A 27,446-nucleotide genomic window follows, 5' to 3' on the forward strand; every position below is an offset into this window, starting at 1 on the left:
TGCTTTTCCAATCTAAGTGAAACGCATGGGGTGGAAGCACTCGTGATTGTGGTGAAGTCCTCACGAGGAGCTATGAGGAGCCTGCACTTCATCCTAGTGCAGATCTCTTTGCATAGCAAAGGGCTGAGTAGAAATAAAAGGATAAGCAAAAGCAATTTCCAAGTCAGCCTCAGTTACCTGGCCCTGTGTAACTGTGACTGAGCAACTCACTGAATTCAAAACCCCCTCATAAGGTGAAGCACAGTGATTCCTGGTCAGAGGCATCACCTGGACCGCACTGCTATGGAGACAGCTTCCCAGCAGAGCTGGTGGGCACAGTCCTGTTTGAAAGGCACTCGGAGTCACTGGATGAGATAGAAACCACTGTGTACTATACATACCACTGTATGCATAAAACATACGTGTTGCCTCTTCAGAACAAACACTGCCATGGTAGCACCATTGTCACCAGCTTTGAACAGAGTCATGGCAAACACATGGAAGCCGATGTTCCTGACTGGAGTGCCTCTCTCCACAAGCCCATGCTCACCACTGGTGTCACCAGACATGGTGGTGCCCCAGCTGCTCCTTCCAGGAGCTGGCACAGAGGTGTGGGACCCAGGGGTGGCCAAAGCAGTTTGCTTGGTCTCTGACCTCAGTGGGGATCAGAGATAGAATCACAGAATCATGGAATGGGCTGGGTTGGACAGGACCTTAAGATCATCCACTTCTAACCTGCTGCCACGGGCAGGGACACCTTCCACTAGAGTGCTCCAAGCCCCTGTGTCCAACTGGCCTTGGACACCGCGAGGGATGGGGCAGCCACATCTACCACTATTCCTCAATACAACGCCTGCTTCATACAGTGTTGGAGCCAGCCCCAGCCCCAGCCCCATGGGGAACAGGCGCTCACCGAGGGATAGGGACACACTGCCCCGCTGCTCCCAAGGGGGAGAAGGAAAGAGGGAAAGCTCCTCTGGGCACAGCACCTACCAGCTCCTGCATTAAAAGCCAGGCAGGTTGATACAACCTATCTCTGCATCAGTTACAGGAAGCTTTGGGTTTCGCCTCAATTCTCCCCCTAAGTGCAGCTGGAGCCCACAGGGGATGGGGGAGCAGGCGGGAGCAGTCATGGTCAGTAAAGACAGCACAAAGACAACTTGCAGGAGGTGATTCTCCCCTTCACCCTCCTCAAAGCTGGCTCCTGTGAAGCCCCAGGAAGCACACGTCTCAGCCGGCTCCTGGGGGACTTGTGGCTATTCTTAGCTGAGCGGAAGGAACAGCACTGTCACAGTGAGGAATAAAGGAGCTATAAAGGGATCTGTGCCTGACTTCACTCACAGCTTCACTAACAAGTCCATAGCAACCTTACAGAAGTATTTGTTTTCCTTCTCTGATGGTTGGTGTCTGACTTGCAAAAGCAGCAGGTCAATAATAAAAAGAACCAAAGCAAATTAAACTTAATCAAATCTCTGGAATCCACACCAGGGGTATTTCAGTGAAGGGGGATGAAATCCCTAGCTTATGGATTCTGAAGATTTGACATCCTATAGCAAATCTGGACTTGCAAAGTCATTTCTTCGCTTCCCAGAGAAGCAGCATAACACACATGAGGACAGGGGACCGCTGGGGCCACCGGCTGCATCCCTCTGCCTTCACACAGGATGCACACCTCTGCCCTGATGCACTGGCCCAAAGCTTTTTGTTTATACATCCCAGGCTGATGCTTGCTGCTGTTTGCGACCAAACAGAGAGCAAAGACCCCTTGGTGTTCCCAAGAGCCGTGTCCTGCACACCCAGCAGCTCCCATGTCAGCCCCAGCACTCCCTGCCTTGTACCAAAGCTGGACATAAAGCTCCTCAAAGCTTTGCAGGAGCAGGATGCCTCCCACCATGGGCAGATGCTTGCAGCCAGCCTGGGATAGTGGATGTGTAGGAAGCCATAAGTAAACACGTGTTGTTCCATCACCAATAGCTGTTACATCCCACCAGCATCTCCAAGCAGAACAGCAGAAGGTGCTTGGGGTGTCAGTTTTCATCCATTTGTCAGTGCTACAGCCTGGTCAATAGCTGCTATAGCTCAAGCCATCCTTCCACAGGAGATCATTAAACGTGTCTATCGATTTCCTCAACGTTTTCAGCAATATTTAACTCTTTCTCTAACCAGGGGATGGATGTCTCTGGCCACCAGCACCTCACACAATGCATTGCAGAAGCACAATGCAGGCTTGGAGCAGGGGAGAGCAGGAGCAGCCTGGGGAAGCAGCAGCACTAACCTGGGCAGCTGCCTGCCTGACCTGAGCACCACTAACAGAGATGGGCCAGAGGGAACTGCTCTTAATGGCAACAAGCACTGACTCCACCAACACTGAACCGCAGGCATGCCCCAACCCTCCCTGGGGCAGCCTTAGTTGATCCCCTCCAAAGCACAAGCCCCATCTCTGCTGCAGGTCCTGCTCCCAAATTTCCATCAGTTTCATTTTCCAGTCCCAAACGACAGTGCCGACATGTGCACTTGTCCTCCTGGACACACTTTTGGTGCATAAAGCTGCCAAACCAGCAGCTCATACAGACATCCCTGCATTAACCCAAGCCATCCGCCACCTCTCAGAAAGGGACACTCAATTCTGCAGTGTGTGGCTTCCATAGCCCATCCGTGTGGGGCCATGGGTCACAGATCAGGCCCAATGCAGTGCTCAGAAGGGTGGGTCAAGGAAACCTCTAAGGTTTACAAGGGGAATTTTGGGTCAGATTCTGCTCGGATGAATCACAGAATCCCAGACTGGTTTAGGGTGGAAGGGACCTTAAAGCTCCTCCAGTTCCAACCCCCTGCCATGGGCAGGGACACCTTCCACTAGAGCAGCTTGCTGCAAGCAGTTGGATGACCTGGTAGAGTAACAACTCTTTATCTTTCAAAAGACAGTGATATATTTGATATGTTCCAAGTCAAACACATCCCAAACCCATGGAGCTGCACGGGGAATTTGTCTTCAATAAGCACCATCACAACTGAGTTCCTGCAGTCCTGCAAAATGACCTCAGCTGGGGCTCATGTGAGCCTATTTGGGATAGTGTGTGGTGGCAGCACACAGATGGATGTGGTCCTACCAGCAGTGGTTCAGGGGGGCTGTGGCAGCACACACAGCAGCACAGAGGGCAGAGCTCGCAGCAGTGCAGCTCCAGAGCACTGTACATGCAGGTCACAAGCACACCCCTGTCACAGGGAGATGATGGCAGGTTCAGTCATTAAACACTGCTGCCTGCACGCCCGTGACACCTTGAGCTGGAGGATCAATGATGGGTGCGCGTGGGAGGAACCTGCTCCAGCAACCTGCTTTAGATGAGCTCTTAGGCAGAAGCAGCGGCCAGGTGAAGGGGGAGCAGACACCGATGCGATGTACATTTGCAAAAAGCTCCGTTTATTGCTTACAAGGCTGCTATTAATATACTGCTTTGAGCTCCCTTACACGCGATCACGCACTACTTGATTGGCTGCCCCGCTTCGTCCATGAGGTGTCCATGCGCCGCTATTCTTTTTATGATTGGGCCTAGGTGTTTGTGTTAGCTTGGCGTTATATCTTGCTTTGCGGTTACTGTTATCCTGTTGTTGCATTCCTTACTCGGGGTTATAAGTTCATATTCTCACAGCTTGCTGTAGACCTGTCCGACTGTCCATGCTCGACCCCCAACATCTCCCCCTCTTTTTTCAAATAAGACATTAGTTATTTGTTGTACACGCTGCATGATACATTGCAAGATACAGGGAATAATCATTAAGCATAAAAATGTAAATACAAATATCATTAAAACACCCTTGATAATATCTTTGATCCATCCCGTAATTCCCCAGCCACTCAGCCATGTATCCAAACCCCAATCATTAACAGCTAATTTCATAGTTAAGTCATCTAACCTTTTTATCGCTTTATGAATTGATTCTGAGTGATTGGACAGATTCATACAACACATTCCATCAAAATCTTCACATCCATGTCCCTGTTCCAACAACAAAAGGTTCTGCAGTGTTGCATGTCTTACAGAGTCAACATTAAAACAAATCAGGAATTGCCTTCGATGTAGAATTGTCTGCTTAGCAACTCAGCAACCCAGTCTGCTTAGTTGAGCCAAGGCCCAGGCTGAAGCACTTACAGTGATTTGGCATATTATGATTGGATACATGTTTTGAAGACCCTTAGTGACTAACATATAATTGGTTAAACACAGGTGTGAGAACTCAACCTTGAAAGCTTGCCAACAGTCCACAGTTCTCATTAACTTGGTGAATTCCAGCCTCTTATCTTGCTTGCTTAAGCTTCTTCAGGCCTCTCATGGCCTTGCTGTATCTTTCAGGACTGTTCAAAGTTTATGTACCAATTATGCATTCTCCTGTGAGAACACTGTCTCCACATCTTCCCCCTTTTGTCTTATCCAGTAACAAGTCGCTACTACAGCAAGGCACACACACATTTACATTAGCAGAGTAACTATTACAGGGTGCAGCAGCACGTTGAAGATGCTGATGGCAGTGAAGGACTAGCCAAAGAAATTTCTTACCAGTGGAATTCTACCCCCCCTCTTAAATTTGTTCCATCACCTGCTTTATAACACTACCATTGTATTAAAATTTTTCTAGCTTTTGCCTTAGCATTTTCTAGCAGCTACTGCAAATTTCCATATTCTAACATCTCTTTTACAAGTGACAAATCTATACAATACAAGGTGCAGTTTCTTATTAGCAACTAGCTAGTAAATACAGGTGGTTTTATACACAAAATCACAACCTCTAATATAGCTACTTTACAAGCACACATATTCAGGATGTTACTTTTCAGTTGTCCCCAAGTGATATTTTGCAGTTATTTGTTCTTTCTCTTCCTCTATCTCATTCTGCTTGGGGTAATCACAGTCAGCTCCTGTAGCTGAGGCATCAGGTTTATCCATTTGTCTGTCCAGCTCATGGCAGGGCTTCACAAACTTTGCACAGTCGCCATGGACCTGTAGGCAGGAGGGCACAAATATACCCCCTCCCCCAGGTTATCAGTTCTTCAGAAATAGACAGGTTAGACAGGTTAAAGTTAAATGTAACATCATTACTCTCTCTCTCCCCTCTCTCTTTTTTTTTTTTTTTTTTTTTTTTGAGTCCCTGCAAAAGCCATCATTACTCCCACTACAGTCCCACGTACAGAACAAAGCACAAGGACCCTGTGGAGACTAACAGCAAACCAGCTCCGAGAAGCATCACTGCAGTGCGAGGTGGCAGGCTCAACCTTAGCGGGCGTCCCCGCAGAGGCTCTGCCTCCCCCACATTGTATGAGGCTTGGGCTTTTAAACTGACCAAAATGCACACTCATTCCAACACAGGTGGCCAGCCTGTGCTGGAAGAAGTGGCCAGCAGTATCTACAGAGGTCTCCAAGGGTTGATAGAAACCTGGACATACTTATATTTACCAACTTCTAGTACATGAGTATCACAGAGAGACTGTATGGGCTCTCCCTGTCAATTGCAAGAAAAAATCTTAACATATACAGCTTGAGTATAAGAGGATTTTAACACATACGTGGTCACTGTTTGCCAGGCCTCCTTAACTATTTTGAGATCAAGAGCTTCCCACTCTTTAGCCCCCTGCTGTGTAGTAAACACAGGATATGCAGGAATGCCCATTGCAGAAAATTCCCCAGTAATGATCACATCTTTGGTTACCCATTGTTACAACTGAGCGTCTCCAGGGCCAGTAAGTCTGAGCAGACCGGCCCGGGAGACGAAGAGTCAGGGTCTGGAAGCAGAGGATATAAATCTGGCTCGGATTCAGGGGACTCGGGGGCTGATCCTGCGCCGAACTCGGGGTCTCCGTTGCTCGCAGCTGTGTCTTTCTTATCAGATGTCTCTCGTTCGGTATGTAGCCATCTGCAGACCTGGCTCCTCCGTGACTGAGTTAAAAATTTTTTCACTCTAGGGCGTAGTGGGTTGGAGAGGCTCGCGGTTCCTTTAAATCTCCCGCTCGCGCATGATCCCTATTTTTTACTGCGTGCTTCACAGTGGCGCCGCAATCGATCCGGCGCCGAGGCACCGCCCTCTTTCTTTCGGATTTCTCGACATTTATCATGCGTATACCTTCTAATATACTTTCTCTGTCCTTTTCAAAGTCCCTACTTTCGGAACTGGGGTGGTGGGGGAGCAGGGGGTTACACCTCCTCCGCGGCACCTTCTGATGGAGGGGGAGAAAAGGAAGGGGGGGTGCGGGGGGGGGTGCGGGGTGGGAAACCCTGTGGCGAGTTGGGGGGGGGGGGGGGGACGAGTTGTAATCTTCCCCCGGTTTCAACCGACCGGGGACGTCTGTTCCTAGTTTCTCCGTTGCTACCGCGGCAGTTTTCTTTTCTGCCTTGTATCTTTTTATACAGTTCATTACTTCCCTCCGTGGTTTACCGAGTTTGCCTTTTTATAATCATTAAGCACTGAGTCAAATAGTTCATCACCAAACTTTTGCCACTCACTCTTCTCAAATATTGTATTAGGATCTGCAAAAAAAATCTCTTAGCTTTCCCTAGCCACTAGACCTGCTAGCTGCTTTAGAGTCTCAGGCTCAATTCCCCGCTTTTATAAAAAGCACTGTAAAAAGTTCAGGGCTCAGTTCCCCGCTTTTATAAAAAGCACTGTAAAAAGTTCAAGTTCCCCGCTTTTATAAAAAGCACTGTAATAAGTCCAGGGCTACCTCTCGGTCCATTTTCATGGCCAGCCTTTTCCGGATCGTCTTCTTCTGGGTCGTCCTGTAACCTCGGTCTCCGGATCGGCCTCCCGACGCAGCAGTGTCTGGTTCACCCCAGCGGCGGATTTTTTTTTTTTTTTTTTTTTTTTTTTTTTTTTCGGTTAATCCAAGCACCCGGGTCCGTCACGCCACCGCAGCAGCATTGCCCGCGCTTCCCGGCCGCTGCCGCCGGCGCCGCTCACTCGCCGTTCCGGGTCCCCGTCGACCGGGGCCCTGAAGAACCCCACTCGATTAAATCCGAGCCCTTTAAGTCTGAGTTTTTCATGCTCCCACTCAACGCATCCTGCAGTGCAGCCGCAATTTCTGCATCTGCATGCGCCTGGTCAATCATGAGCTTAACGGAGCAATAAGTGCGTGCTAGCTTCTTTGCCCCCTTGTGCCCCGTCTGAACGCTCTCCCATAATTCTTCCCCTATTTTGCGCCATTGATCCTTCGAAAATAACTGTCCTGTAGACTCTAGCAACCCCCTTCGCCTGCACCAAAAAAGAAAGTCCACAAGCTCCTGCCGGGGTATCGAATACCCTGTCTTCTTTGCTACGCTTAACAGTCCCTCTATCGTAGCCTTTTTTATCGCTGATACAGCGGAACCCATCCCGAACCAGACCGCAGTCTGCCTGACTCACCGGTCAGCCGTGGCCACGTAACTCAACTTATTTGCCTGCTTCTCTCGAGCAGCCGGGATCTTCACCTTCTCTCGTCCGCTTCTCCTCTGCTGGTATCACGTCGGGGTCACCAGAATGCAGCGGCCAGGTGAAGGGGAGCAGACACCGATGCGATGTACATTTGCAAAAAGCTCCGTTTATTGCTTACAAGGCTGCTATTAATATACTGCTTTGAGCTCCCTTACACGCGATCACGCACTACTTGATTGGCTGCCCCGCTTCGTCCATGAGGTGTCCATGCGCCGCTATTCTTTTTATGATTGGGCCTAGGTGTTTGTGTTAGCTTGGCGTTATATCTTGCTTTGCGGTTACTGTTATCCTGTTGTTGCATTCCTAACTCGGGGTTATAAGTTCATATTCTCACAGCTTGCTGTAGACCTGTCCGACTGTCCATGCTCCCACCCCAGGCCTCTTCCTGATAAACCCACGGAAATTCGGTGAGTTTGGCAGAAACACCAAGTGCAGGGCTGGGTATCAGAGCTTGTTGCCCCTGCTCCCGTTGCAGATGTCAAGGGGCACTGGGCAGACACAGTCCTCACCTGCAGACCCACGAGGCCACGCAGCTCCACAGCCCTGACAGCCCCTCCAGCTGGTGCCGTTATCCAGCCCTTCCCAGCGTCTCCTGGAAGTTCATAGGATGCTGCCACTCAATAGCAGCCTTCCAGTGTCTGAAGGGGGGCTATAGGGATGCTGGGGAGGGACTCTTCATTAGGGACTGTAGTGACAGGACAAGGGGTAACGGGTTCAAACTGAAACAATTGGATCTAAGGAGGAAATTCTTTGCTGTGAGGGTGGTGAGGCACTGGAATGGGTTGCCCAGGGAGGTTGTGAATGCTCCATCCCTGGCAGTGCTCAAGGCCAGGTTCAGAGCCTTGGGTGACCTGTCCCTGCCCATGGCAGGAGGGTTGGAACTGGATGATCTTAAGGTCCTTTCCAACCCAACTATTCTATGATTCTATGATCCATCACCTCTAAAACCTCACCTGGGCTGCCTCCCCATGCAGCTGCACCACCCCAGGCCTCTTCCTGATCCCGTGGAGTTTGCACCAAGGATATTTTTGGCTTATTGGCTTTTCCCTGCTTCCTCCCACAAAGCCCTCACCATTCACAGCTCGGCTGTGAGCAAATCACAGTCTCCATTTAAGCACTTGAAGCCATCAGCTGCCTCATCCCCCTAAACCACAACATCCTCTTGGTTTAGCTTTCATTTTCCTATCTTGTTACCTCCACAGGCTCCTGCCTCCTCCTGAGGAGGAGATCACCCAAATCTTCCCCACTGCTCATCCAGCACCAGCAGCCTGCTCCTGAGCAGAGGAACACAAAATCCAGTCCAACTATTAATAAACTCACAAAACCATCACCATGAGCAGCAGCTAAAAATACTGCTTAAACAGAGCTGGATAGAGTGAGATTAATTAATGCCCACAGATCCATTCTTAACTCATTTTCACCCTGATTTTGAAACAGAGGAACTGAAGGGCTGGAGCAGCTCTGCTCTGGAGCCAGGCTGAGAGAGCTGGGCTGGGGCAGCCTGGAGAAGAGAAGGCTCCTGAAGGGGAGACCTGAGAGCAGCTCCAGTGCCTGAAGGGGCTGCAGGAAAGCTGGAGAGGGGCTTTGGGCAAGGGCCTGTAGGGACAGGCCAAGGGGAATGGCTTTAACCTGCCAGAGGGGAGACTGAGATGAGCTCTTAGGCAGAAGCTCTTCCCTGTGAGGGTGCTGAGGCGCTGGCACAGGGTGCCCAGAGAAGCTGTGGCTGCCCCATCCCTGGCAGTGTTCAAGGCCAGGTTGGACACAGGGGCTTGGAGCAAGCTGCTCTGGTGGAAGGGGTCCCTGCCTGTGGCAGGGGTTGGAACTGGATGGGCTTTAAGGTCCCTTCAACACAAACCAGGCTGGGATTCCCTGATTCTATGAAACAGGGATACTTAACGTGCAATGGAGCAGAGCCAGGATTCCCTGTGGATTGTTCTGCAGGACATGTGCAGTGCTTCATGGTGGCAGAGCCCGTGGATGGGGCCAGGACAGCTTTAGCCCCTTGATGGGATGAGTTTGCTCAGTTTATCTGAGCAGTGAAGCAATGCATGGGACCTGCAATCCTTCATCCTCTGACAGCTCTCACTTACTGTTAAGATAACTGAATGGGGTTTTATCTTTTACCTGATGAGGTCAAATTGAGCTCCTGAACTCTTCACTGCTGATTAAGGTGATTCTCTTTCCAGATTTCCCATCTTTATTTTCGACAGCAAAACTAAGTCCTTGGCCACCTCCTCAGCACGGTGTTCACTGCAAACACAGACAGGATGAGACACTGGAGACAAAATCACACCTGTGGCAGCACCAGCCTGATTCCCCAGCACTGGGGCAGCACTGCTCGCCCTGCCTGTACTTTCCACTGTCTGCAGGAATGGCCTTGATGTGCTCCAACACCTGGGACCACGCTGTCATCTGGAGGCTCTTTGCCCTCTGATTTCTGACTCAGGAGCTCCTCCTTGGAACTCACATTGCCTCAGCAGGTTGTGGATAATCTGCTCCGAGGGCAGCAGCTGCCCCGGGTCCTCACTGTCCATCTTAGTCATAGACATCATTTGTTAGTCTAATGTGCGTAATTAATATGCAGGAAATGACTGGAAAAGTAATTCTCATGAATAACAACAGAAAAAAGGCAAAATGACAAAGTATCAGCTTGTACATCAAGTAGTTATTTAAACGCTGCACTTGTGTCAGCTGAGATGATGGTGCTTTCCACCCAGCAGGTAAGCCGTAATCATAACTTGTATCAGGAGGTAAAACTAGGGGCTGAGCTCAGTTTGTGATTAAATAACGAACACCTGAGCCTAGTAAAGGCTGGGTTTAGGCAGAACATCGCTCCTAACTCACACCACAGAGCCCATCTCAACCCAATGCTATGAGGCAGCAACGCAAGCCCCCAGCAACCAGCAGGTCCTCAGCTCCCAAACCCTTAAACATCCACGAGAAGGCCTGGATCAGCAAAGGCTCTTGGCTAGATATACTCTGCAAAGGTTGCTTATGAGCTTTTCATTTCCCACAGGGCTTTTGAGCCCTTAGTGGAGTCCACAACAATACAAAGGGAACCCGAGCGTGCTAGGGTCTGCCCAGGGCACCAGTGGGTCCCTCAGGGGCAGCTTCCAGCCCAAGCTGAGTGCAATGACGAGGCTGAGCATCTGGAATGCAATTCAGACAGTGAATGGATGGGAAAAGAGGTTTAGGAATTCCCACCTAGCAGAATTTGCAGCAAAACAATACAAAAGCTTCTCCTGAAAGCAGAGCTGCGGATGGAGGACAGAGAGATGAACACCACAGACTTCCAGGCACAAGTGCTCGGTGAGATGTGTCCGTGATGCACCTACCAAGGAACCCCCTGCTCCCCAACCTCCTCACCCCTTGCTTTCAGGGCCAGGTTGGACACAGGGGCTTGGAGCAAGCTGCTCTAGTGGAAGGGGTCCCTGCCCACGGCAGGGTTTGGAGCTGGAGGAGCTTTAAGCTCCCTTCAACCCAAACCATTCCGTGATTCTGTGATTCTTTAATGGAGGCACAAAGTGGTTCCGGTAAAATGAGCCATAGGAATCTGCAGCCATAAGTTGAAATAAAGCCAAACCAAATACTGGGGATAATGAACAAGCTGCCTTTATCATTTCCTACCTCTCACATTTCATTCATACCCTCTCATGTTGGTGACAGCTCAGCTGATAACAGCCACTTCTAAAGGAGGAAAAATAGGGCACACTTGAAAACGTGTTAGTTAATAGCAATTTCAACGGGGTTTTGCTCCTAGTGCAAATGTAATTTAATACTTCCAAAACTGTGTTAACTGGTCATGAGTGACTCTGGGGAAGAGCTCACACTTTAAATGTAACCTCTTTTCCCAGTCTAGACACGCCAGCTGTGTCCTGCCTTTGGTTCTTTGTGCAGTTGTTTTATGCCATTCACACAACGTAATGATGCAGTCCAGCACTTGCGACAGGCTGCAGTGTGTGAGATCAGTGACGTTTTGGGGCTCTTCACATGATTTAGAGGTATTAGCAAGGGCCTGTTCGGTGATTTACTCTCAGCCAACCTGCTGCTACAAGGCTGGGCTCTGCCCCAGAGATCTGGTTTTCAGGGAAAAGGCCGATTTCCCCATTGCCAGCTGTGGGGCGGCCCCACAGCAGCCCCCAGTACAAAGGGAATCAAACCAAAAGTCATGTTCTCGGTATGCAAAACCCTTGAACTTCTTCGTGCAGAAACGTGAAGGAGAAGAGGAACCATTCTCAAACACGGAGCTGGTTTTGAATATTCCAAATGGCTTTTCCCAGACTCCAGTGATAGACCAGAGCTGCCATGAAGCTGCATTGAGTTCGATAAAATCCCAACTCAAAGATGTTCAATAACCAAGGCAGGGAGGAAAAACTTACACCAGGTTCTTGGCCTTTTGCTTTTTGGGGGACATTTGTTTGCCCCAGCCCGGACAGCGCAGAATGAAGCCAGTGCAGCCCCAGCCCTGTGTTACAAGGGCATTGCCCTGAGAGGGCCTTTGTGCTGCCTCAGCACAGAAACGTCTCCCGCTCTCACATATAAAAAAGATCCAGAAATAGGTTTGACCACAGAAATACCCTTGGAAAGCAGGGCTGATCCCCACAGGGCTCCTAGCTCTGCACCACCTGCAGGCATCGGGCACCATGGGGACCGCCAGCACACACCAGCTCCTGTTCAGCCCTCAGTCCAGCCCTGCTCCTACTTTGGGAAGTTCCATCCATCCTCCCTGCAGCATGGGTGCAGAAAGACCAAAAGAGCTGGACACCAGACATGGTTGTAAAGGCAGAAACCCAGCTCCCAGTACCCATCACTGCCCTTCTTGCTGGTGCCCTGTCCAACCTGGCCTTGAACACTGCCAGGGATGGGGCAGCCACAGCTTCTCTGGGCACCCTGTGCCAGCGCCTCAGCACCCTCACAGGGAAGAGCTTCTGCCTAAGAGCTCATCTCAGTCTCCCTTTGGCAGCTTGTAAAATAGAAACCCGTAAATGAGTACAAGTTTCTATTTTTTGGGCAGTTGTAATAATTAGATATTAAGTACATGAGTGGTGTCCTAGGACTTCACTCCAACAGCATCCTTCAGGCTATGGACAAGCAGCAGAGTGCAGGAGGGATCACAAGAATTCACTCATATTGTGGGCACTACAGACAGAAGTATTGCCCTGTGGGATATAATTACTCCTGGTGACATGATTCTTCTATACACAGATTAATTGCAAGTGAAGGCCCCCGCAGTGCCCCCCTGTGCTGCAGGACAGGGCCTGGGCTCAGGCTTCAGTCTGGACAATAGCAGGTTTAGAGGCAAAAACTGTTCTGCCTTCACCTGCTTCAAAGACTCATGAGAAAAACAGTGAATGTGTTACATGATTATTCCCTTTAGAAGTGATGCTCCAACCAAAACACCCAGAATAGAAGAAATGAAGACAGCCTAAAAGTTATGGTATGGAAAACAAGGATATTTCCATGTTCCCAGTGCCAGGTTTCTGTGCTTTCCTAACATTTTATTAAGGCAGGTCAAACTTCTAATGGAAAACCATTGTTTTCTAGAAAAAATAAGTCTTTCAATATATTGCTGTTGTATAGGGCTTATCCCAGAGCTTGACCTTATCTGGGGAGCTCAGTGACTTCCCTGGTGTGCCTCCAGCCCCACTGCAGCATTCAGGGATGCTTTTGCTGCACCTCACACGGTTGTGAAGTTACGCAGACACCAGAAAGGATAAAACACTTTAAGACCACTTCAGTTTTATCTGCTAAAAGCACACGGCCATATTTCAGTGCAGTATAAGCAGGCAGACACATTCTGCCCAAATAAAACTCATATTTAATTACAGATGCTGAAGATCGTAAAGGAACCAGGATCCAGCTCAAGCCCTTAACACGCCTCTCCCGCTTTGCAGTGCAGCAGGTTGGGACCTCATTTTCCTCTGTCTGTGATTACAAATAAATCCCCTTTTAAAAGACTGCCAGATCTGGTTTTGTTCTTATTTTTTAATCATCCTTCTAATCTCCCCAAGTACCTTGGAGCCTCTTTGGTGCAGAGCTGTGAGCCAGGAAGGGAGGAGGAGACCACAAAAGCCATGGATGGGCACAGCACAGCGCGTGATACAGCAGCTTAGTGCACAAAGGAGAAGCGCAGCCCCAGCTGCAATCTGGGTGCTGGTGTAAAGAGCAGATTTGCAGCACTGCATCTGGATAGTTGTGTAAAGGGCAGATCCCATGGATACAGATAACAGCAGCCCTGAGGAGAAGGACTTGGGTGTTGGGTGAGGAGCAGCTCCCCGTGACCCAGCTTCAGTGGGCGCTTGAGCCCAGAACCCCCCCGTGTGTGGGGCTGCACCCCCAGAGCGTGAGCAGCAGCTCAGGGAGGGGATCCTGCCCCTCTGCTGTGCTCTGGGGAGACCTGAGAGCAGCTCCAGTGCCTGAAGGGGCTGCAGGAAAGCTGGAGAGGGGCTTGGGACAAGGGAAGTAGGGACAGGCCAAGGGGAATGGCTTTAACCTGCCCGAGGGGAGACTGAGATGAGCTCTTAGGCAGAAGCTCTTCCCTGTGAGGGTGCTGAGGCGCTGGCACAGGGTGCCCAGAGAAGCTGTGGCTGCCCCATCCCTGGCAGTGTTCAAGGCCAGGTTGGACCCAGGGGCTTGGAGCAAGCTGCTCTGGTGGAAGGTGTCCCTGCCTGTGGCAGGGGTTTGGAGCTGGAGGAGCTTTGAGGTTCCTTCAACACAAACCCTTCCAGGATTCTATGATTCTGTGAAATGATATTTAGTGATAGACCAAGAAATTGATGTAGTTGAACATCTGAGATGAGACCAAACCAGTCTTATCTGTACAACCTCCCTTCTGCTTCTCAAAGCTCTGGGATGGCTCCATGAGAGAAAGGGGAGAACGCCTTAGGAAAGCAGAGATCATATTTCTCTTATGCAGGCAGGCCCAGGCCCAGCAATTGAACTCCTACTAAATATAAGCACTTACTAAGTTTAAGCGCAGAAGGACTCTCAGCAGCAGGTCTCTCACCCCGCACTGAGCTGTATTTTTGCAGATTCATGGATAAAAAGCTTAACTGCTGACAAATGAATACCCCCTCTCACCCAGAATCCCAAACCAAACCCTAGGGTGACTTTTCTTCTTACTCCAGTAAGAAATGACAACGACAAGCACCACTTCCTCCTGCCGGGTGCCAAGCAGGGAGTCTTCTGAGCAGAGCCAAGCAGGAGAGCTGCAAAACACAACCAGGGGCAGGGACTGAGAGCCCTCGACCCGCTGGGACAAACATCTCATCCCGCTGCAGTCACTTGCAGTGGCACCGGGCCATGCACAGCTCTGCGTTCAGGTCCCCACTGCTGCGAGGCAGATGTTACAGGGGCTGCTCAAGGAAGGAAACCAAATTGACCAGCAAACCCCATAGCAGGAGGGACATGTCGGCTGGGATTCCCAGTGCTGCCCGAGGAAGAGCAGTGAGCTTGTCCTCGGTATTCCTGCAGCATTAATATTTCAGGAGTACATGGATCCGGTACAGCGGCTCCCAGGATGCTGTCAGATTCTCTTTACTTGGAGTTTCTGAGAATAAAATCCTGTTTGCTTATAAATTCGTGATGTGATGGAATTCTCACTGTGCTGAGAAGAGGCAGAGAACACAGCACAGCACTGTGCCTTGATGGAGCAGCAGGTCCAAGCTCAGCATCCCGGGAAAGCCACGTCAGACTTCATCATCCGCACTGCTCCTGGTTTTATTTCCCTTAGTGGTGAAGTACAGATGGATTATATATGTATTTCCTCATAAACCAGAACTGCTGAACACCAAGAACATGCGAAAGTCAGCAAATACAACAGCTTATGCTTCTCTAAGGGCTGCATTTTCTAAGAGGTCAGAGCCAGATCCTAAATCTGCGCTAGGAATTACCCCAACTTGAAGTATTAAAAGTAAACAGGGACAACAGAATGTGCACGCTCAGGTGAAACCAGGCTGTGCATTGAAAACGTGCTCTGCATCCATCAGTGTCAGCTACTGGAAGGGAAAACAACCCCTCCTGCACAGACCTGCTGCAGAATAAAGCCCAGGCGTGGATAATTGCTGCAGGGAGACAGGAGCCCACGTACTGTTATTTTTATGAAGCTGCAGGGGAAATGAAAGCCTTTGTGCAGCTGGAAGGAGTCTAAAATACAGGTGACACTTCTCTTTGGTCTAAAGCTGCAATCAAAATGCTCTCCATCAGCATGGAACGCCGCTGGCTGGTGCTTCCAGGGACTCCTCCATGCAGGCAGCTTGGGGATGCTCTGCAGAGTGAGCCTCAGCTCTGAAAGGGGGTAATCTAACAATTGCTGGACTTATTATGTGCATCCTTTTCAACACCCTTTGCAAAAGCCAGATGTCAGAACATAGCTAGGACACAAGAACTATTACGTTGACATTAGACAGAGAATAGGGGGCAATCCGGGTATCCAAAAAGCACGTGAATGGAGCACACTGTGAGAGCCATCTTCTCCAGCTGCCATGTGCAGATGGGACACGTGGTTTGTAGCAGCAGTGGTAATGCTAGAAGGATGATGGGCTCAGCAGCTTGCAGGCAAAGGAACGCTTTTCACCACGGAGATGTGAGTGTGAGCAGGGCTGAGGCTGCTGGGGCCTGCGGTTGGGCTGGAAAAGCCTTCAAGGAGCAGGCTGGAAAGCACTGAAGGAAGAGAGGACGAGGAATAACACACTCACAGAGCAGAGGCTGTGTGCAGAAGACCAAGATGGTCAGGTTTTTCATACTCTAAGATAAGACCCTGAAAGAGCTGGGAAAGCACCTTGCAATTAGGAACTGCATCTTACACACATCTCAATCACAGTCTCTTGTTTCCAGGCTGTTAATAACAAAACAGGTGAAATTAGATGAAATTCAGTCCTGTCAGTATAAAATAACACATGTGGAAGAAAGCTCCTGAAGAGGAGCTGAAGATGATGATCGGTGCTACCACATGCAGGAAGAATAGGACTAGGGACTGAAGGAGCAGTTCTGCAAAGGGGGAAACAACACAGTGAAACCCATGCCACAACTGGGGATGTGGTTGATGAAGCTGTGGCTGCCCCATCCCTGGCAGTGCTCAAGGCCAGGTTGGACACAGGGGCTTGGAGCAAGCTGCTCTAGTGGAAGGGGTCCCTGCCTGTAGCAGAGGTTGGAACTGGAGGAGCTTTAAGGTCCCTTCAACACAAAGCAGCCTGGGATTCTGTGACAAACTGGGAGAACCACTTCACCTGCTTCCTCCTGAGCCAGTCATGAGGTGTTTCAAAGGAAACATGAGCCAATCTCCTACATCCTGAGCCTTAGCAAGAGGTAAAAGCTTCAAGCTGTGTACCTCGGCGTTCCAAATCAGGGATGGAATTGTGCCCCACAGCAGATCTGCAGCACACTCAGAGGGCAAAAAAGGCATTCAAATACTTCACACACTCACATGTGACATTCTGCAACTGCAACCATGTTCTAATCATGAAATGGAATAGTTCATCAAAGAGTCAAGAGTTCCCTCCCTCTCCTTGCCAGGAGACAGCAGTAATTTTTCCATAGAAAAATCAGCTTGTGACTAAGGTGATAAGAGGCATCTTTTTCTCTTTTAAACAACCAGCCATCCCGCACCAGTACAACCGCCCTTTGCCTGCCACAGCGAGAGGAAACAGAGGAAAATGGACTTTCACTGGAGATAGAATAAAACAATGGAGAGGCCAAAGACAGAAGGTGGACAGTGATGGCCAGAGCTGCTGCTCTCCCAGCTCCACTAAAGCCTCACACAGCAGCAGACACAGGAGCAAAATCCAGCAATTCAGGACTCTGTAGCAAACCTGGTCTTTGCAGAGGGAGGAGGATGCTCGCAATCCATCCTCCTTGCACCTCATAAACGGTCTAGTGCATGACACATATGTAACAGGGAAGATATGCACTGGGCAGAGCTGCAGAACAGGGCTGGGATGTGCAGAGTCCAGGCAAGAGCTGCCAGACTGGAGCAGGGAGCAGTTATCCCACAAGGATTCAGTTTTCTGGGAACACTTCCACATTTCATTGCTGTTAGCACAGAGCAATTACACCTGAGAAGTGGTTTTTCCTCATCTTCCTCCCTCCTCAAGGCTGTTATCAGCCACTGCAGCTCAATCACAGGACGGTGAAACCCAGGCAGGAGTTTTGCAGAGGTTCTTAGGAGGATGATGTTACCAGCCCTGTGGTGGGGCAGGCAGGTACCTGCACCAGAGGTGCCCAAAGTCACTGCCCAGGGATGCGTTTCCCTCCCCTATATTGTTCCACAGCTCAAAGCCTGGTTTTGAAGGGAGTAAGTTTATTCTAAATTCCTGGTTGCCTTTAGGCAACCTTTAAAGACGTTAAGCATGTTTTTCAGCAAGCCCAGGCCAAACATGGGCTATCACAATGCCACAAGGCTCCATGATGAGCCGGCAGCTGCTTCTGCACCAAAATGCCTCAGAGCATCAAATCCTGGAACCCCAGCCTGGTTTGGGCTGGAAGGGACCTTAAAGCCCATCCAGCTCCAACCCCTGCCACGGGCAGGGACCCCTTCCCCTAGAGCAGCTTGCTCCAAGCCCCTGTGTCCAACCTGGCCTTGAACACTGCCAGGGATGGGGCAGCCACAGCTTCTCTGGGCACCCTGTGCCAGCGCCTCAGCACCCTCACAGGGAAGAGCTTCTGCCTAAGAGCTCATCTCAGGCTCCCCAGTTTGAGCTGTATAAATACCACATGATGAAACAGCAGCTGCCTGAAGGTGGGGCTGAAGGTGACTGATATCTGTGGGGTGATGGATCAAGAGGTAGTGGCTCTTTTTTCCAGAGGCTAATTATATACAAAAAGGCATTTAGTTACCAATGCTGCTTTTCTTCTCCAGCATTTCCTATGCACCAGCTCTCTGCAGGTGGACACATGAGGAGAGACAACTGTCCAACAGCCTCCACTCCAAATATTTGGGGAAGGCGGATCACAGCAGGGGGCACAGGGCCCCAGACACATCCCATATGGTGGCCTTGGACCAGCAGCTCCCATTTGCATCACATCCAGAGCATGGTCTCTGCCATCCATCCTGCTGACAGAGTTGCCTCGTCACTTCAGATTAACAAAGTCATCAGCTCCATTTAGAAAGCAATCAAGAACGTCTCATTTTAATGAGACATTGGTTTGTTACCGTTGAGCTGAACAAGGTTGCTTCTTCCTAGAGATGTTTCTATTGAACTGAACTGCAGTTCCATGTCCCCAGGCAGCAGCCAGTGCTGTAAACCGCTCCCCCTGCAGCTGATACCCCACCAGCTGGTTAAGCAGTGCCATGAGCTGCATTTCATTACAGCACTGAGCACTCCTCAAGCAGAGCAGCAGGGCTGTGTTTCATGACAGATGAGCCACCTCTTGCCCATCACCAGCTGTTGAGGGGCTCCCCCAGCTCCTGGACACAAACCCCTGGCAGAAGGTGCCAGCCCAGCCTAGCAGCATCACCACGACCCCTCTTCTGCTGTCTCGAAGTACACCAAGCACTGAATTTGAATGTGTGCATTTGATTCTATAAATACTTAAATACCTAAACCTGTCCAGTTTGTTACTGGGCATATGTAAGTTAAAGACCTAAAGAAAACACTGGTGGAAACAGATAAAATACAGTGGAACATACGGAATTTGCGTGCTCTGGTACCGAGCACTGCATTGAGCTGCCTCGTGCCATTACCAGGTTCTATTTAAAAGCTTCTAGATGAGCAGCTTTGCTTAAAGCTGTCTATTACCTTCTCTGGCTCGTGAGGGATGGGGGAGAGGAACCAAAACATCCCCAGCCTCCTGAAAACACTCAACTGAGCGACACCAAAGAGGAGGGCTGGTGTGGAATTCATCTGAGGCTGTGTCTGGTGCATGGGGAGCACAGGGAGAGCTCTGTGACCTGGGACACCAGCCTGCCCCTGCAGCCCTTGGTTCTCCATGCCCAGCCGAGCAGCACTGCATTGGGTAATGCTGTTGAAAGCTTTGAAGTTGTGTGCTTCAAAGATAGATCACAGAGAAATAGCATCCTTCTCCATCTGGTCCCACGAGCATCATGTCCACCCGTCACACATTCCTGGGGGGGTCCAAAGGTGTTGGAGGCCTGGTTACCCAATGGCACTGCTCACAGGCAGGGTTCAGGCACTCACCAACAGCCTCCATCATAAACTCGTTTCCAGATTCATTTCTCATGTTTCTGGAAGCAGAAAGGATGTCCTCTCACGGGAGGGGATAACTTCAGCACCACTGTTAGGTTACCTACCCAAGCTCTGGGCTGCTACAGATGAGGAATTGCTGGGCTGTTCATGCTCAGCAGCATTCACTAGTTCATAACGCACATGCAGTGACAAAGGAAGCAGGGGAGGCTGCTGGATTAATGGGAATAATGGAATTTCTCCTCTCTGCACAAGGTTGAGAGAAACCCATTGCATGTGCCTGCCCAGGCCTCTGCAGAAAGCTCCCCCGACCATGGACCCCATCACAGGGATCCCCCGTCCCCGCTGCCCAAATTCAGCCAAACCCAAGGAGCCCCCAAGGCTGTGCTCCTGCTGCTCTCCCCTTCTTGCTCCCTACAAAGGGCTTCCAAAGCATTCCATTTTTCCTGTTGCTAAGCTGGTTTCACCACAGGGGTGTTCATACGCTGCCTGAAAGCCCCTCCTGCAGCTGCGTAGGGCTGAATCCAAATGCTCTGAATCCCTGGTAGAGGAAAGCCAAGTGAGGAGGAGTGTTACTTAGGGTGACATTCTGGTTACTCAAACTTGCAGCGCCTGGAGCCCAACCAGGCATTGCATTCCCTGTAGGAATTGCACAGCCAGGGAATCCATTTGCTCCAGGCTGGATGGGCACACAGGGCTCAGCCAGCCCCTCCTGCCTTCCACACGAGTAGAGCCCTGGATCACCCAAATTCCTCCTGCCAAGGGCTGCAGGGAGGGAGGGAGCCCAGCTGGGAGCAGGGGGTTGTATAGGAGTGTACCAAACTACAGTTAGTGGGCAAGAACTGTACCTACCCCATGCACAGAGCCCCAGATGCGGCAGGCGTCTTTAAACAGATCACTACTGGTAAGGAAAAGAGAGCATGAGATGCTCCAGAGTGTCTCTTTCCCCCAGGTCATCTTCTCTCAGGCGCATGCAGTTAATATTTAAAGGATTCTCTCCAAATCTGTACTGAGCTGTTTGAGATGCTCTTTCTTTTGCCCATAATACAGGACTATTTCTGGCCACCAGCGCTGTGAGGCAGCCAAGAGCACTAATCCAAATCACCACCATACCTTCCAAATGCAAACCCATCATCAATATTTGCTGTTTATTTACACAGAATCATTCACTCCTTTGATTTGGCAAATTCCAAGCTTGGCAAAGCTCTTCCCACCTTCCACACGATGGCTACAGCATCTAGACTGCAGCTGGGAGGGCACCAGGGCAGTGGTACAAGTACTGAGGTGCAGCTGAAATAGTCATGTTAGGGCAGAGTTATGCATCTCCCTTTTTTTTCTAGGGAAGTGGAGCTTTTCCCTGTCTCCTTGGACACCAATGGAGTTAAGTCTTATGGAATTTAGTCTGAGAAGGAAGGGCTGAGGGACCTGGGGGGTTCAGTGTGGAGAAGAGAAGGCTCAGGGGGGACCTGATGGCTCCCTACAAGTGCCTGACAGGAGGATGGAGCCAGGAGGGGCTGGGCTCTGCTCCCAAGGAACAAGGGATGGGACAAGAGGAAACGGCCTCAAGCTGCCCCAGGGCAGGTTTAGATGGAGCTGAGGAACAATTCCTGCCCCAGAGGGTGCTCAGGCATTGGAACAGGCTGCCCAGGGCAGGGCTGCAGGCACCGTCCCTGCGAGTGTTCACACAGCGTGGAGGGGAGGCCTCAGTGCCATGGGGCAGTGGTGGCCTTGGCAGGGCTGGGAATGGTTGGACTGGGTGAGCTTAAAGGGCTTTTCCAACCTGGCTGATTCCAAGATTAACAGCCCTGAGCACATGCTGCTCTGAAACTCAGGTCTCCCTGGATTTTACCCATGGGCTGTCCTGCTCATGGTAGTACGCAGGTTCCCTGGGGGCTGAGCAGCTCAAAGTGCTACCTCCATCTGCAGCCACGGGGTCCTACACCGTGTGGTAACTCTGCAGCTTAAGGCAAAGTTTGGCAGGCACCACATCACCTCCTGGGGGGACACTGTCTGCTCCCTAATGCGTGAACAGCAAAGCTTCCCCATGCTCCCAGCTATATCTAATGGCACAGTGTAGACAGAGATTCCAATCTGGACTCGAGCCTCTGATCTCACTGCGGTCCAGACTGGATCACAGCTATCTTACCAAGCATTTCAGAGCATGAGGATAGGCATGGGCAGCAGGACACTGTGCACCTTGGGTGAGCCAAGTGTCTTTAATCTTCAGCTTATGCCAAAAGCGATCTGCAGAGCAAGGTGGGAAGGAGCTTGTGGGTTTCTTTCATCACTGGCAGAGAAATCAAAGCCAACACAGGGCCATGAGCCGTGCTTGGGTTTAGGCAGAGTCCTCAGGACCCACCACGTTTGCTCTCACTGCGTAACCTGTGTTTGTGCTGGTGATCAGGAAAAGGCTCTGCCCCCAAAACATGCATCGTCTCCAAGAAGGAGAGATCTCCCCAGACCCACACCCAGACACAGCTCCATGCCACAGGACAAAGCATCGTGCAGAGAGCAGATGGGGCACAAACTGAGGCAGAAGGCAATGTGATGGGAGCAACAGAGAAGTCCTAGCATGGGGTTAACCAGGAATGAGCAGAGGATTCCACATGGGTCAACTCATTAACGGCTCTCAAAAGTTAGGAAAATGATGAAATTGCACATTTCACACCAAATGTCACAGGTTTATCACTGTGCCAACCTGTCCGCCCCCAGGCATCCACGAGTATTGTCGCTCTCCCTCCTGGGACACCAGCACTGGCGTGGCCCTGAGGAGGCAGGGAGCTGGGCTGAGGATACCAGAACATGCTCCCCCTCCAACCTGACCTTTATTTCCCAGCTCTGCTCCAGTGATAACCAGCAGTGGTGTGGCAATGGGGGCATTTGGGTCATAATGGCCACATCCCACTCAATTCCGGGGAGACAGATAACAATGCAATAGCCAAGGGCTAATCCTAACCTGTCCTCTATGCAGTAAATAATGACATGTACCTCACCATTGAATCTTGTCAAATCACTGTCCCATTTACTACCAGACTTTGTTAAATCACAGCTTTATACCAGTAAACACCATCTGCCCAGAGAAGCTGTGGCTGCCCCATCCCTGGCAGTGTTCAAGGCCAGGTTGGACACAGGGGCTTGGAGCAAGCTATTCTAGTGGAAGGGGTCCCTGCCTGTGGCAGGGGTTGGAGCTGGATGAGCTTTGAGGTCCCTTCCAACACAAACCAGGCTGGGGTTCTATAAAACATATTTCTACTTCTCTTAGAAGCTAAGTGTGCCACTGCATCCGTGACTGGTTCAGAGGAGGCTGAAAGCAGCAGTGGACTGAGACACAATGTGAATGAGCCCAGAGCCTATAGAACATAGCACAGCCTCAGCCACGGAAGGGCAGTACTGGCTTTGCTTGGCATCAATCATTACAGAAATAGCAAAGGAGGCTGCTCAGAACTGGGAGAAAAAGGCAGCAAGGTGATAAAAACCGTTACCACCATGCACATGTGATGTTTCTGGAGCTGAGCAATCCAAAGGTTTTCCTCTGAGCAGCCCGAGGTCCCTGCAGCAGCTGTGGGGCAGCAGAGGCAGGAGCACACTGCAGCCTGGGGGCTCTTCTCCCCTTGTTCATCTTGCCCTGATTGAAAGGAGAAGTCTCCCCTATGACAATGCATTGAAGCTCATACTAGTTAAGATCAAGGAGGTCTTCAGGAGCAAATCTGGGCCGTTACCTGCTAGAAAATGGGTCTGTGGCTGCCCCCTTGGCCATGACACATCACTGCTTCCCAGGCATCCGCATCGCTTCTTTTCACAAGGAAAACTGCCACTTTTAGCTGCACAGGGATAAATCCGGGTGGAAGTTTTGACCTTGCTCACTGCCGAAAAGAGTCTCTGGGGGCTGTGCTACAGGGATAACACTGAGGCTGTTATCCCGGATTGACTCTGCTCTTCCACCAGGAATAGATTCTGGACCTGTATCTGCAAACTGAACTCCGTGCTGGGGCTTCCCTGCGCGTGCAACAGAGCTGTCACTTCTGCTGCGTCCTGCCACCAATCTGCCTGGTGAAGAGGTGGAAGTGGGAAGAAGAGACCTTGGTTTATCATGGCCAGGTTAAGATGCAGCGAGTGAGCTGCTTTGCCTCGCGGAGCGGTCAGGTTGAATGTGGAAGCGACTGGCTGAAGAGCTGCAGGACCCTGAGCTGCCACCTTTCCCACAGCTTCAGCCAGGCTGCAGTTTGCATTCCCTGCTATTTATGGACTTTTGACCTGTGCTACTCAGAGGAAAGGGCTCCGTCTGCTCCATGTGGGCCTCCCGGGGGTCCTGCAGGGTCAGCTCCCCGCTTCACCGCTCCCACAGCACACAGGGTGGGGGGTCACTGGAGCCACTGGTGTGCAGGGGGCAGCTGGCAATGTTCAAGCATCTTCAGATGTGGATCTGCTGCCGGTGTGGGTCTTGCTGCAGCTCAGGCTTTGGGACATGGCGACACGCTGACAGATCTATGGGTGTCCTCTGTATTGACTTCAAGCCAGCAGCCCCAGCCTCCTCCATGCAGCAGACCAGGCAATCCAAGCACCCTTTATGGCATCCAGTCCAGCCATTGCTCAGCCCGAGGCCCATTCCATACCCAACAAGATACAGCTGCTGTCATCGATACCCATTGTCCCACGAAATGAAACCTCCTCATCCCCTCCATCCCCTGTGCCAGGGGCGGGCACCTCGCCCCTCCCTGGCTTCACCCAAGCACCCCACACCCCCCTTCTGCCCTGCATCCCCTCCATGGGTGTGAGGATGAGGTTCATGAGCACCCAAGGGACCAAGGCCCTACCACCATGCGATGCATTACAATCAGTGTATCAAAGAGAATAAAGCACAGACCTTTAAGAGCAAAGTCTTGAAGCTCTCTACAGGGGAGTTTTCAAAGGGAAGCAGCTTGCTTTCATATTTCTTTTACATGGAAGGTTTTACAGATTTTTGCCATGTTCAAAACAAAATGTTGGCTCAGATTTTAGATCAACTTCCCTTTGGAAAGTGCTAGAAAAAACCCGAGATGCTCCAGCTGCAGCTCCTGGGAGCAGGGGTGCGATCTCTCCCAGCCAGGATGCCTACAGGAAAGCTGCTGAGGGAGCAGGGATGGACCCTTCAGGGCTGGCTGAGCCAGAAGATATCTTTTTCACTGAAGAAAAGTGAACAGTGCCCCACCTGGAGAAGGAGACCTGGGCCACCCTGCGGTACTGCAGTGACCACACTGGGTACAACTGTGTCTTTGTGCCACTTACACCCCCCAAAATGGGTCAGCACCACTGTGGGCGATGCTACATCCAGTCTCCTTAAACACACCCTGGACAACCAACCTGCAGCTGACCCTGGGGCTGAGCATCGGTTGGACTTGATGATCTGAAAGGTTTTTTCCAACCTACTTGGTTCTATGATTCTGTGGTGCAGGCCTTCACATCCCAGCTCAGCATCTGGAACATGGGAAGAATCAGTTCCCCTGCAGCCAGGGCTGATGTGCAGTCGTAGGCTGCATGTAAGCCCCAGCACAGCACCGAACACCCAGGAGCTGCAGCGAGACTGGCTGCAAGGGGTCCTCATGAAGCACAGCACCAGCACTATCATACTGCAGGCTTACAGCAACAGCTTGCCCTCATTCGGCTTCCAGTGCAAAATGATTTTAATGGGAATGGAAAGTACTCAGCACATTCCCTACATAAATCCCAGCCTGGTTTGCACCAAAAGCAGCACCAAAGCAGGAGGATGAGTACAGGTCTGGAGGGCTGAGGAAAGGCAGCTCCAGCTCCTCCCATGCAGCCAGCACCCGTTTACAGCTGGTGCTAAACATCTCCAATCAAAATAGTTCCAAATTGTCTTAAAAGGTTACAAATACTAGAGCACAAAATTGGGACTTTTCCTGAATAAATGGGTCGCTATGGAGACAGGGCAGAAAAGTACCAGAGACTGCTGGGCTGCTCTGCACTTAATCCATTTGCAGGAGAAGTGATTAATAAGGAACACCAGAGTCTCCCTCCTTGGGATCTGGGACATCCCAGTCTCTGAGGCACACCTGGGATATGGCACAACTCCCTCTCCCCCATACACACACTGAAGTGCCCCACAGCCGTGGGTGACAAGACAGACGTGCATCCTCGACGCAGGATGCCCACTGCATCTTGTGAGGGAATTATGGCTCATGTAAAAACGACTGGATGTGTGCCACACGCTCTTCCCATTAATGTGACACACTCGCCTCTCCACGGATTAAATTGCATTCCTGGAAAGCAGATACCTGGTGTCAAAGCAATGCCAGGAGAGGAAATATGACTGCCGGCTGGTTGCTGGCTGGGAGCTTGGAAGCAGCACCCAGGCACAGCAGGACAGCAACACCTTCACCTGCCATCCCTTTCCAGCCTGGGTGCTCCTGTGTCCAGCTCCCTGCTGGAGCCAAGCTGCACCTCCCCTGTGTCTGGTGGGAGAGCCATTGCTTCTTCCTTTCCTGCCACCCCAGGTCAAGACATTTCAGACAATTCTATCTGCCTTCACCCTCCAGAGCCTGTACATCTCACAGGGAAACGCAAAGAAAGGGTTTGAGGAAGCGTCCATTGACACCTGAGCGCTTCATGCAAGATTTAAACCCTTCACGAAGAACTCCAAGAAAAATTAATTTATGTCAGTAGAATTGCATGTGCTATTGCTTTGGCTCTGCCCAGAGCTCCCAGCTGGAACCGGCTCTGTCGTGTGCCCAGCATGGCAAACAGGCACTGCAGGAGTTTCAAAAGGAATCACAGACTCCCAGCCTGGTTTGGGTTGAAGGGACCTTAAAGCTCACCCAGTTAAAACCCCCTGCCACGGGCAGGGACCCCTTCCACTAGAGCAGCTTGCTCCAAGCCCCTGTGTCCAACCTGGCCTTGAACACTGCCAGGGATGGGGCAGCCACAGCTTCTCTGGGCACCCTGTGCCAGCGCCTCAGCACCCTCACAGGGAAGAGCTTCTGCCTAAGAGCTCATCTCAGTCTCCCCTCTGGCAGCTTAAAGCCATTCCCCTTGGCCTGTCCCTACATCCCTTGTCCCAAGCCCCTCTCCAGCTTTCTTGGTCTCTTCAGGTATTGGAAGACTGTTATAAAGAATTGTTATAAAGGATCCGGAGAGCTTTCACTTGCCTTGGATTGCTTTTCCTGGTGCTCCCTAGCTGTTTTGATGGTTTGGAGCTTTAATCCCCACCTATGCCCTGTGAGCCAGCAGGGCAAGGCCACAGGCAAGGAAGGGATGTGAAAAGCCCATTTACATGAAGCCAAGCAGAAGCAGTCTTAAGGACAGGTGATTATAATCCCTCAGCACTTTCAAGGGTACATCTTTCAAACACTGCACAGGGAAAGGCTTTTTCTTTCTCTTTCTTTCCCCCAGCCTCTGCCCCGGGGACGAGCTCTTGGCAAGCACGAGGTCCAAGCTCAGCCCTGGCCGAAGGAATGCTGCAATGCACAAAGTCCACCTGAGGTGCAACAGGGAGCAGACAGCTCCAGCAACACGTGTGGGCATCCTGCAACATCCCACCAGCTCACCTGGACCTGCTCAGGAGGGTTTGCACTATCTCACAGGGATGTGGACGCTGTTCTGCATCATGAGTAGTGACCCAGCTCAGAGTTGGACAGCTCATTCTCCAGAACTGACCATATTTACCATTCCCTTTCTAGCCACACTCTGCTAAACACAGAAGGGGCAGGCACAAGGGCTCATCCCTCTTCAAGGTCACTGAGGGGGAGTCACAAAGGCACTGAAAGCCCTTCGTGGACAGAAAGTACCGTGAGGAAACATCTTGCATGCACACCCCCATGTGTCTGCTAAACAGCTAGCAAATTGCTGTCTCATACATTACACCTTGATGTAATTCCG

At 50.9% G+C, this 27,446-nt stretch overlaps 1 long non-coding RNA gene across 3 annotated transcripts in view; it reads right to left on the reverse strand.

The window, feature by feature from the left end:
- Positions 1-27,446, reverse strand: part of LOC134162387 (uncharacterized) — a 77,153-nt gene that overhangs the window by 12,254 nt on the left and 37,453 nt on the right. The gene's annotated exons all lie outside the window — the stretch shown is intronic.

The sequence above is a fragment of the Pezoporus occidentalis genome, unplaced genomic scaffold (assembly GCF_034315485.1).
Source record: "Pezoporus occidentalis ecotype Australia unplaced genomic scaffold, CSIRO_AGI_Poc_V1 ctg188, whole genome shotgun sequence".
In the NCBI taxonomy this organism is placed as follows: domain Eukaryota; kingdom Metazoa; phylum Chordata; class Aves; order Psittaciformes; family Psittacidae; genus Pezoporus; species Pezoporus occidentalis.